Source organism: Aulonocara stuartgranti, assembly GCF_965226115.1.
Source record: "Aulonocara stuartgranti genome assembly, chromosome: 11".
Taxonomy (NCBI): Eukaryota; Metazoa; Chordata; class Actinopteri; order Cichliformes; family Cichlidae; genus Aulonocara; species Aulonocara stuartgranti.
In genome coordinates, this window is record NC_138947.1 from 34,307,010 (window position 1) to 34,315,374 (window position 8,365).

General features: G+C 41.3%; 1 long non-coding RNA gene across 1 annotated transcript; it reads right to left on the reverse strand.

The window, feature by feature from the left end:
- Window positions 1–1,086: 1,086 nt before the first annotated feature.
- LOC309717151 lies at window positions 1,087–8,135 on the reverse strand. The gene is made up of 2 exons (XR_014279631.1): window positions 1,458–8,135; window positions 1,087–1,341 (listed from the first exon to the last, which is right to left on the reverse strand). It is a non-coding gene; the product is annotated as an uncharacterized lncRNA (long non-coding RNA).
- Between the last annotated feature and the right edge of the window lie 230 nt (window positions 8,136–8,365).

Here is an 8,365-nt window from a genome sequence, read left to right on the forward strand (position 1 = left end):
GTTTGCTCAAAACGGGGATATGGAATTCTATAAGATAAAGCCATAAACATGTGTTTCTGAGTCTTCTATCAAAAGTTACAGCGATTTATATGAAGTTGTACAAAAATGCTTTATTTCGCCAAGACAATGCGTTTTTCACTGTTACATGCATTTGAATGGGAAACTCGCCTGAAACAAAGTATAGGTTTTCATTATGTGAATAATTTTAAAATCTTAGCTCAAACGGCTGCAAAACCTGTTTGCCCAGTACGGGGATATTGAGTTCTATAAGATAAAGCCATAAACATGTTTGTCTGAGTCTTCTATCAAAAGTTACAGCGATTTATATGAAGTTGTAAAAAAATGCTTTCTTTCGCCAAGACAGTGTGTTTCTCACTGTTAGGTATTTTGATACCACGGTAAGCATTTACAGGATATTGTTTTATACAGGAAAACTGTTACTCAATAAGGCCGATCTACTAGTTGTTTTTCTCTTTCTCTGTGACCCAAGAATTAATGTGTAGGACTCACAAGCTGGTACCCCAAGGTCGAAAATACCACAGAGATGAGACCACTTCCTTACTCCCATCCTCCCTTTTTCTTTATCTCCTGGAAAAGGCTCGTTAAAGGCTAGGTGGTTTGTTTCAGAATTCACTGATGAAAGAACTCTGTATTCTATGTCTAGGAGTGTATTTTGCTGGGATGATCATAAATTGTAGCTGAGCTGATAAACTACACACAGGATACTTCTTTGCTCACAAGGCAGGAAGACGTTTCCTTATTTGGTCTGTACCGGTTTGAACTGGGAAAGCTGACACACGAACCTTTTTTTTCATCTATATAAACTGCTGTGTATCAAATAAACCTTTGAGTCGATTTGGGAAGACAACCTGAAGCAGTCTGTGTTTCCTTGTTCTCCCAAGCTGCTCCCGACGTCGTAACTAACCCAGCTGAATGGCATACCTGAGTGTTACTTTAAATAATTAGGAATCTTAGAAGGAAAGGACAGAACTCTGCTTATCGCTCACGCCACGGAGGAAACCCGGGAAGGCAATTTCCTTCAATTTTGGTGTCAGAAGTGGGATCCTGACAGAAGGTAAATATGTGTCTTTCATATTTATATAGAGACCATATTATACCTCTCTCAGTGATCGATCCATAAAAAAACGGGATATGCTGACGAAGTTTCACTTAGTGATCCAGAGAGATACACTGACTGACTTCCTCAGTCCCCGAATAAAGAAACGGGATATGCTGACGAAGTTTCACTTAGTGATCCAGAGAGATACACTGACTGACTTCCTCAGTCCCCGAATAAAGTAAATTAACCCTTGTGTGGTGTTGGTGGACACAGGAAGTTGCCTGTTGTCTTGAATATTTTAATTTTGTTTAAAAAAATAATAATAATTAATTGTTTAATTAAACGTACGTTAAAAAGTGAGAAGTTGCTCACTTAGAAAAGTGACACAGAAAGTTGCCTGTTGTCTTAAATACTTCTCGTTAAGTGAGAAGTTGCTCATCAAAGAGTGACACAGGGAGTTGCCTGTTATCTTGAAACGTACGTTAAAAAGTGAGAAGTTGCTCACTCACAGAAAGCTAGTAAATAATTAAATTTAATTTTGTTAAAAAAAAAAAAAACGAAAGAAAACTGAAAACGGGTCTCACAGACCCGATTACCATACAAGGGTTAAAAGCAGTAAATTAAAAGCAGAAAGACACAGGAAGTTGCCTGTTGTTTTACGAGAAGTTGCTCGTTAAGCGAGAAGTTGCTCGCTAAGTGAGAGTTGCTCACACAAACAAAAAATTGCTAGCAATAAATTTAAAGTGACCTCAGCTGTGCCGCAGCGAAAATACTAACATAAATCCTCCTAGCGTGTAAACCCCTCTGGAAATCACTGAACATGAGTCAGAATTATTCAAAGACCACAGACAGGTCCGATAAAAAAATCTAAAGTACCTGTAAAACCAAAAATTAATAAAATACAAAATAAAGTCTCAAATAACGGCTCAGTATAACTCCCATTTCCGGTTACGTGTAACCTACGTCCGCGAATCGGTGAAGACGTCCATGATCACGTATCCAGAACATGCGGGAGTGCTTATGTGACTGACTTTGTTTACAACTTAAGAAGTTCAATGCATTCTAATTTCTTTTCGGAGCCTTATCCCGAACGATTATCGCCAGAAAACAGGTCAGTAGAAATGTTGAATATCATTTGTGATAAGAAAAGTAGTCTGCTTAAAAAGTCCTGTAGAAAATATATGATAGAATGCCGCGACGTGATGCATCAAATGTTACCGCTATGGACAAAAGGAGGGTAAATAATGACAAAGTCGCCGATTTCTTTAAGAATCTAAAGAAATTCCTGCTAACAATGTCCAGAGACAAAATTGACTTAAATGCAGTAACTATGTGTAAACAGAAGCCTGATGAATCTATCCTAGTATTCATAAAACGCTTTATGCACTGTTGGACAAGCTAGAGGTGCAAATTTAGCTCAGTTTTCCAGCAGCCGCAGACACCCAAAGCAAAAATGAATTTGTGTATTTAATTTAACATAAAGGGTGAAATGTTTGCTGACACTGATAACAGCTTATGTTTTCTCTGCCCTATGTACCGACATGATGGAGAAGGAACATCCTCTGTGTCAGCTGGACCCTCAGCAGAGAATGAACTCAACATCCTTTTTGTCCGGTACTCTATGTCACACACTGTGCCAAAAAAACGTGTACAGACGCCACTACCAGGTAATCCCATATCTGGGAGCCACACTTTTGTTTCTCTCACACTGTTCAACAACATGATAACTGCTCACACAAGTGAAGGTCAAACAGTGATTTTGTTACATAACTCAGACATAGGTTACGAAACATGTCGTCACATAGATCTAACCTACCCTATCCACTGTACTATTTCTGCAGTTACATTGCCAGCTGAATACCAGAATATGACATTGTGGTCTAAAAGTGAGAATGATATAGGATTTATTGACTGTACACTTTATCACGTACACTTATTAAAAAACAAGCAGTATATGTCAAGCAGCATCCCATTTCCACGGAAAAAGCCGCAGTCCTAGATGTCATGATAGGAGATTTATTGACTACAGGAGTAATAAAGCCCACACTCCTGTCAATCCTGTGCCAAAGCCTAACAAACCTGGCGTATGGCGTTTCATACAAGACTTAAGGCAAATTAATGCAGTCAACATTCCTCTGCCACCTCTCGTTTCAGATGTTCACAGCATATTGACATGCATTGCATACACATTTTACCGTGGTGGATTTATGCTCCGCTCCTTTTTCTCAGTACCTGTGACACACAGCCGTTATTTGCATTCACACATAGAAATAAGCAGTACACTTGGACTCGTTTGCCCCAAGGCATGATAGACAGCTCTGCTGCTTTCTCAATGGTGCTTCACTCCTCCAGGGCTGCACCCTGATCCACATGTGGATGACCTCCTCCTCTGTGCTGAAAGTGAAAAACTATGTCAAACTGCTACACACATGCTTCTCGAGCACCTCCAAAAGACTGGCCACAAAGCATCTGCAAAGAAAATGCAGTACTGTCAGACTTCTGTTCAATATTTGGGATTCACACTGTCTCACGGAAAACGTTCCATGACTGCAGACAGGGTCAAAGCTGTGACCTCTGTCCCTCGTCCCACTACACAGAAGGAAATGTTGTCCTTCCTAGGCATGGTGAACTATTGCAGACAGTGGATACCAGACTGTTCTTTTCATGACCACATTCTGCGTGACTGTTGTAAAAAAGACAAGCCTCCTCGAATACTGTGGTCCACAGAAATGACTGCCTCTTTCAATGCATTACAGGGAGTGCTGACCTCCGCCACTCAAAGGTGCTGCCTGAATTGTTCAGGAATGCCGGCCTGCCTGAGGGCAGTAGCAGCTTGCTCTATCATGATAAGGGACTGCGGGAAGCTCACACTCTCACATGACACTATTCTACACACCAATCACCAGGTCACGACCATTCTAGCAAACATAACTAAACAACATATGCAAATCTCACATTTATTGATCCTATGCTGTGTTCTTCTGACCGACAGGATGGCTCAGACAGGCTTGACGTTCATGACTGCATGACACGTATACAGGAATCCACAGCACCACGTCCAGATTTAGAGCAAACACCTATCTCAGACTCAGCCACGGTTTATGTGGACGGGTCCTGTTCAAGGCCGAATGACAACTCATTTCTTTGTGGCTATTCAGTGGTGACATTGCCTGACATCATACTAGAGGCTCACTCATTACCATTTCACTCAGCACAAAAAAGCAGAGCTCATGGCTTTAATACGCGCCTGTGAGCTACATTTGGATAAGCATGTGACAATTTACGCACACAGCCGCTATGCATTTGGCGTTGTGCATGACTTTGGCACATTGTGGAGACAGAGAGGATTTAGATCTGCTGATGGAAAATAAATTGCTAAATTCTGATTTTGTTCAAAGACTTTTTCAGGCTATACAGCTGCCATCGGCCGTTGCAGTTGTAAAAACGAAAGGACACAGTACAGCTGACACAGACGAAGCAACAGGTAATGCCTTAGCAGACGTGACAGCCAAGGCTGCAGCTGCATCACAGCTCCCACCTCCGCAGGAAGTATTATCTGTGCCCCTACAGCTGCCACTTAAACTCCCAGACTATTTAGGAACAAATGTTGATTTAAAATTCATACAAGAGCAAGCCTCTGCATGTGATTACACCTATTGGGAGAATAATGACTGTACCTTAGATGACAGAGATGGCCTATACAAAATCTTAAGGGTTTGATTGCCCTCCCATCTTCCCTGATGCCAGTCCTTGCCCGACATTTTCACTGTGTGAGTCATGTCGGACAAAGAGGGGTAATAGGGGCAATAAAATCAAGATTTGTAATTGAGAAAACATCACACGCAGTAAAACGCATATTAGCAACCTGTCTAACATGTGCACGAACTAATGTAGGAAAACCAAAAGCGAAACATCAGCATTTACCACAACCAGATTTTCCATTTCATACATTACAAATTGATTTTACACATATGCCAGCACAAGGAAGCATCAAGTACTTACTGGTAATAGTGGATCAATTTAGTAAATGAGTAGAAGCTTATCCAACCTCAAAAGAAACTGCAGAAGTAGTCTGTCAAAAGTTGAGCAATGAAATAATACCCAGATTCGGAATACCTCACCAGATTAACAGTGATAGAGGATCTTCATTCACATTAGAAGTAATTCAAAAGTGTGCTAAAACTTTAATGACCTGGGTCAAATTACTTCCTCAAGTCCTGTGTGAGATTAGAATGACTCAATCTGCAGTAACCAAATTATCTCCATTTGAAATAAGACTATTTCCAACACCATGGTCAGCTTCCAGAGGGGCACCGCTAGTAGAAGGTGATGTATATTGCATTGTCCACTGATGTTCACAACCTGGTAGAAAAACTGAATAATAACTATCAGAAAGTTTGTCTCTCTCAGCTTTTCCCCTCCACAGTTCCACCAGTGGAGACAAGGAGACGCATGTTGGAGAAGCCACTAAAACCAAGGACACTCTGGGAGGCCGCGTTTTCCAGCCCCCAGGCTTTACTGGCAGTGACGAAGAACCAGCATCCTCACAGACGGACAACCTCAGTGGATTCATGCCAGCAGGGTTAAGACCAGCCCAATCGGACCATCTCAGGCGTCGGATCAAGCAGACGACATCTCCGGCGAGCCAGCGCCCGGAACTAGAGCAAATAAACACACACGGGTAGATGACATCTCCGGCGAGCCAGCGCCCGGATCCAAAAGTTACATACACACACGCAATCACTGATTAACACACAACGTCGGAAAGAACAACGACAAGGTACTCAAACATCCAGCAGGAACAGAAAGCCAAAAGTACCACATGATGTCTAACCTGATAAAGCTAGACTCACTCCATCCTGATAATGGAAAAAATGAAATGCCCATTGTCATCATACGACGCTTATTCAATGTCTCTCGAACCTGGGACCAGGCCAGGAGACGACTGAAGAACTGTTTTTCTTATATACTTTCTTATATATTTAGGTTATTTATCATATCTATCGCATTAACCTTAGGATTTCTCTTTGCTATTTTGTATTGTAAACTGCAACCATGTTCACATTTCTGCAGGTCATATTTTGCTGACTATACCTCATGCTCCATTTTGCAAGACACCTACTTAATGCACTCCTCACGTTCCCTAAAATCAGTAAATAGCAACATAGACGCCACTAATAAACCATCTTATGCGCCCTCTAGAACAGGAGCTAACGCCTGGTATGAAAATGCCAGAACAGCCGCTCGTGATTTAGGAAACAGTAACTGTTATGTCTGTTCAAAGGCTGATCCAGAACAGGTAATAGTAGGATACCCCATATCCGGTTTCCCCCTCACTGAGGGACTAGAGAAAATCAGCGGAAATAATGCTCTCTTTAAAGACGCTTTACAGTTGACTCTGAGCCCTCTCGACTGCCTACTTAGACACACACACACACCAACTAACCCTGAGACTCCATTAGGCGAATTATTGAAGTTATCTAATGACACCGCAGGGACCTGCGCCCCAATGAAACGCCCTAAGAATAGGTTAAAGCCCTCACTGCCCTTAGGACAGATCCCTCTCCATTTTAATACTAGTATGATATGTCTGCGCAGACTAAAGTTAACTGGCCCAGACACACACATAGATTATACAAAGGATAACTATACATTCTTCTCTGACTCCCCAGGTGCACGCTGTAATGAGACATGGCTAGCTGTCTCTGTGGCTGAAGTTGTATCATATCTGGAGGAACACACACACAGTTCAAGTTCGAGCAGAGAATCGATCATTGTTCCCCCAGAGGGTGTCTTAAATGATACTGACTGGGGGGAGTTAGTTAAATCACACATGGTCACGCGCCTGACCAGACCAATCCCACATGCTTATTGGTTGTGCAATAATACCCTTAGATTAGCTTTACCTGTTAATTGGACCGGTACCTGTGGTCTAGTAACCGTTGATGTATGCTGTACTTTCATTCCCAATAATACCGCTCCTAACGGTTCATTCACACAAGCTATGAATAGACTTGAAGCATTGCAGATAGAACTAATTGCCAATACAGGTCACGGTCAGTGGCTACATAAGTGGCTACAGGACACGTTTGGGAGATGGAAGGAACTAATTGTAGCCTTTGTAACCGTTGCAGCATGTTTTTGATGATTATTGTCTGTTGTGTGGTACCCTGTGTACGTTCAATGATAACCCGTATAGCTACTAGTACAGCTACTTCAATGTATTTGCAATTGGCACAAATTGACCCAGATTATGTGTCAGATGTTACCAATGATGTTCCTGATGTGTATATTGAACATTAGGTTGTGAACTATTACATTTTATGATTTGCCTTTTATATTATGTTATTACATTTGTGATTTTTCCTTTCTATTTGAGTTATTATTTTTTAAAAATAATAAAAGAGGGGAACTGTTAGGTATTTTGATACCACGGTAAGCATTTACAGGATATTGTTTTATACAGGAAAACTGTTACTCAATAAGGCCGATCTACTAGTTGTTTTTCTCTTTCTCTGTGACCCAAGAATTAATGTGTAGGACTCACAAGCTGGTACCCCAAGGTCGAAAATACCACAGAGATGAGACCACTTCCTTACTCCCATCCTCCCTTTTTCTTTATCTCCTGGAAAAGGCTCGTTAAAGGCTAGGTGGTTTGTTTCAGAATTCACTGATGAAAGAACTCTGTATTCTATGTCTAGGAGTGTATTTTGCTGGGATGATCATAAATTGTAGCTGAGCTGATAAACTACACACAGGATACTTCTTTGCTCACAAGGCAGGAAGACGTTTCCTTATTTGGTCTGTACCGGTTTGAACTGGGAAAGCTGACACACGAACCTTTTTTTTCATCTATATAAACTGCTGTGTATCAAATAAACCTTTGAGTCGATTTGGGAAGACAACCTGAAGCAGTCTGTGTTTCCTTGTTCTCCCAAGCTGCTCCCGACGTCGTAACTAACCCAGCTGAATGGCATACCTGAGTGTTACTTTAAATAATTAGGAATCTTAGAAGGAAAGGACAGAACTCTGCTTATCGCTCACGCCACGGAGGAAACCCGGGAAGGCAATTTCCTTCACTCACTGTTACATGCATTTGAATGGGAAACTCGCCTGAAACAAAGTATAGGTTTTCATTATGTGAATAATTTTAAAATCTTAGCTCAAACGGCTGCAAAACCTGTTTGCCCAGTACGGGGATATTGAGTTCTATAAGATAAAGCCATAAACATGTGTTTCTGAGTCTTCTATCAAAAGTTACAGCGATTTATATGAAGTTGTACAAAAATGCTTTCTTTCGCCAAG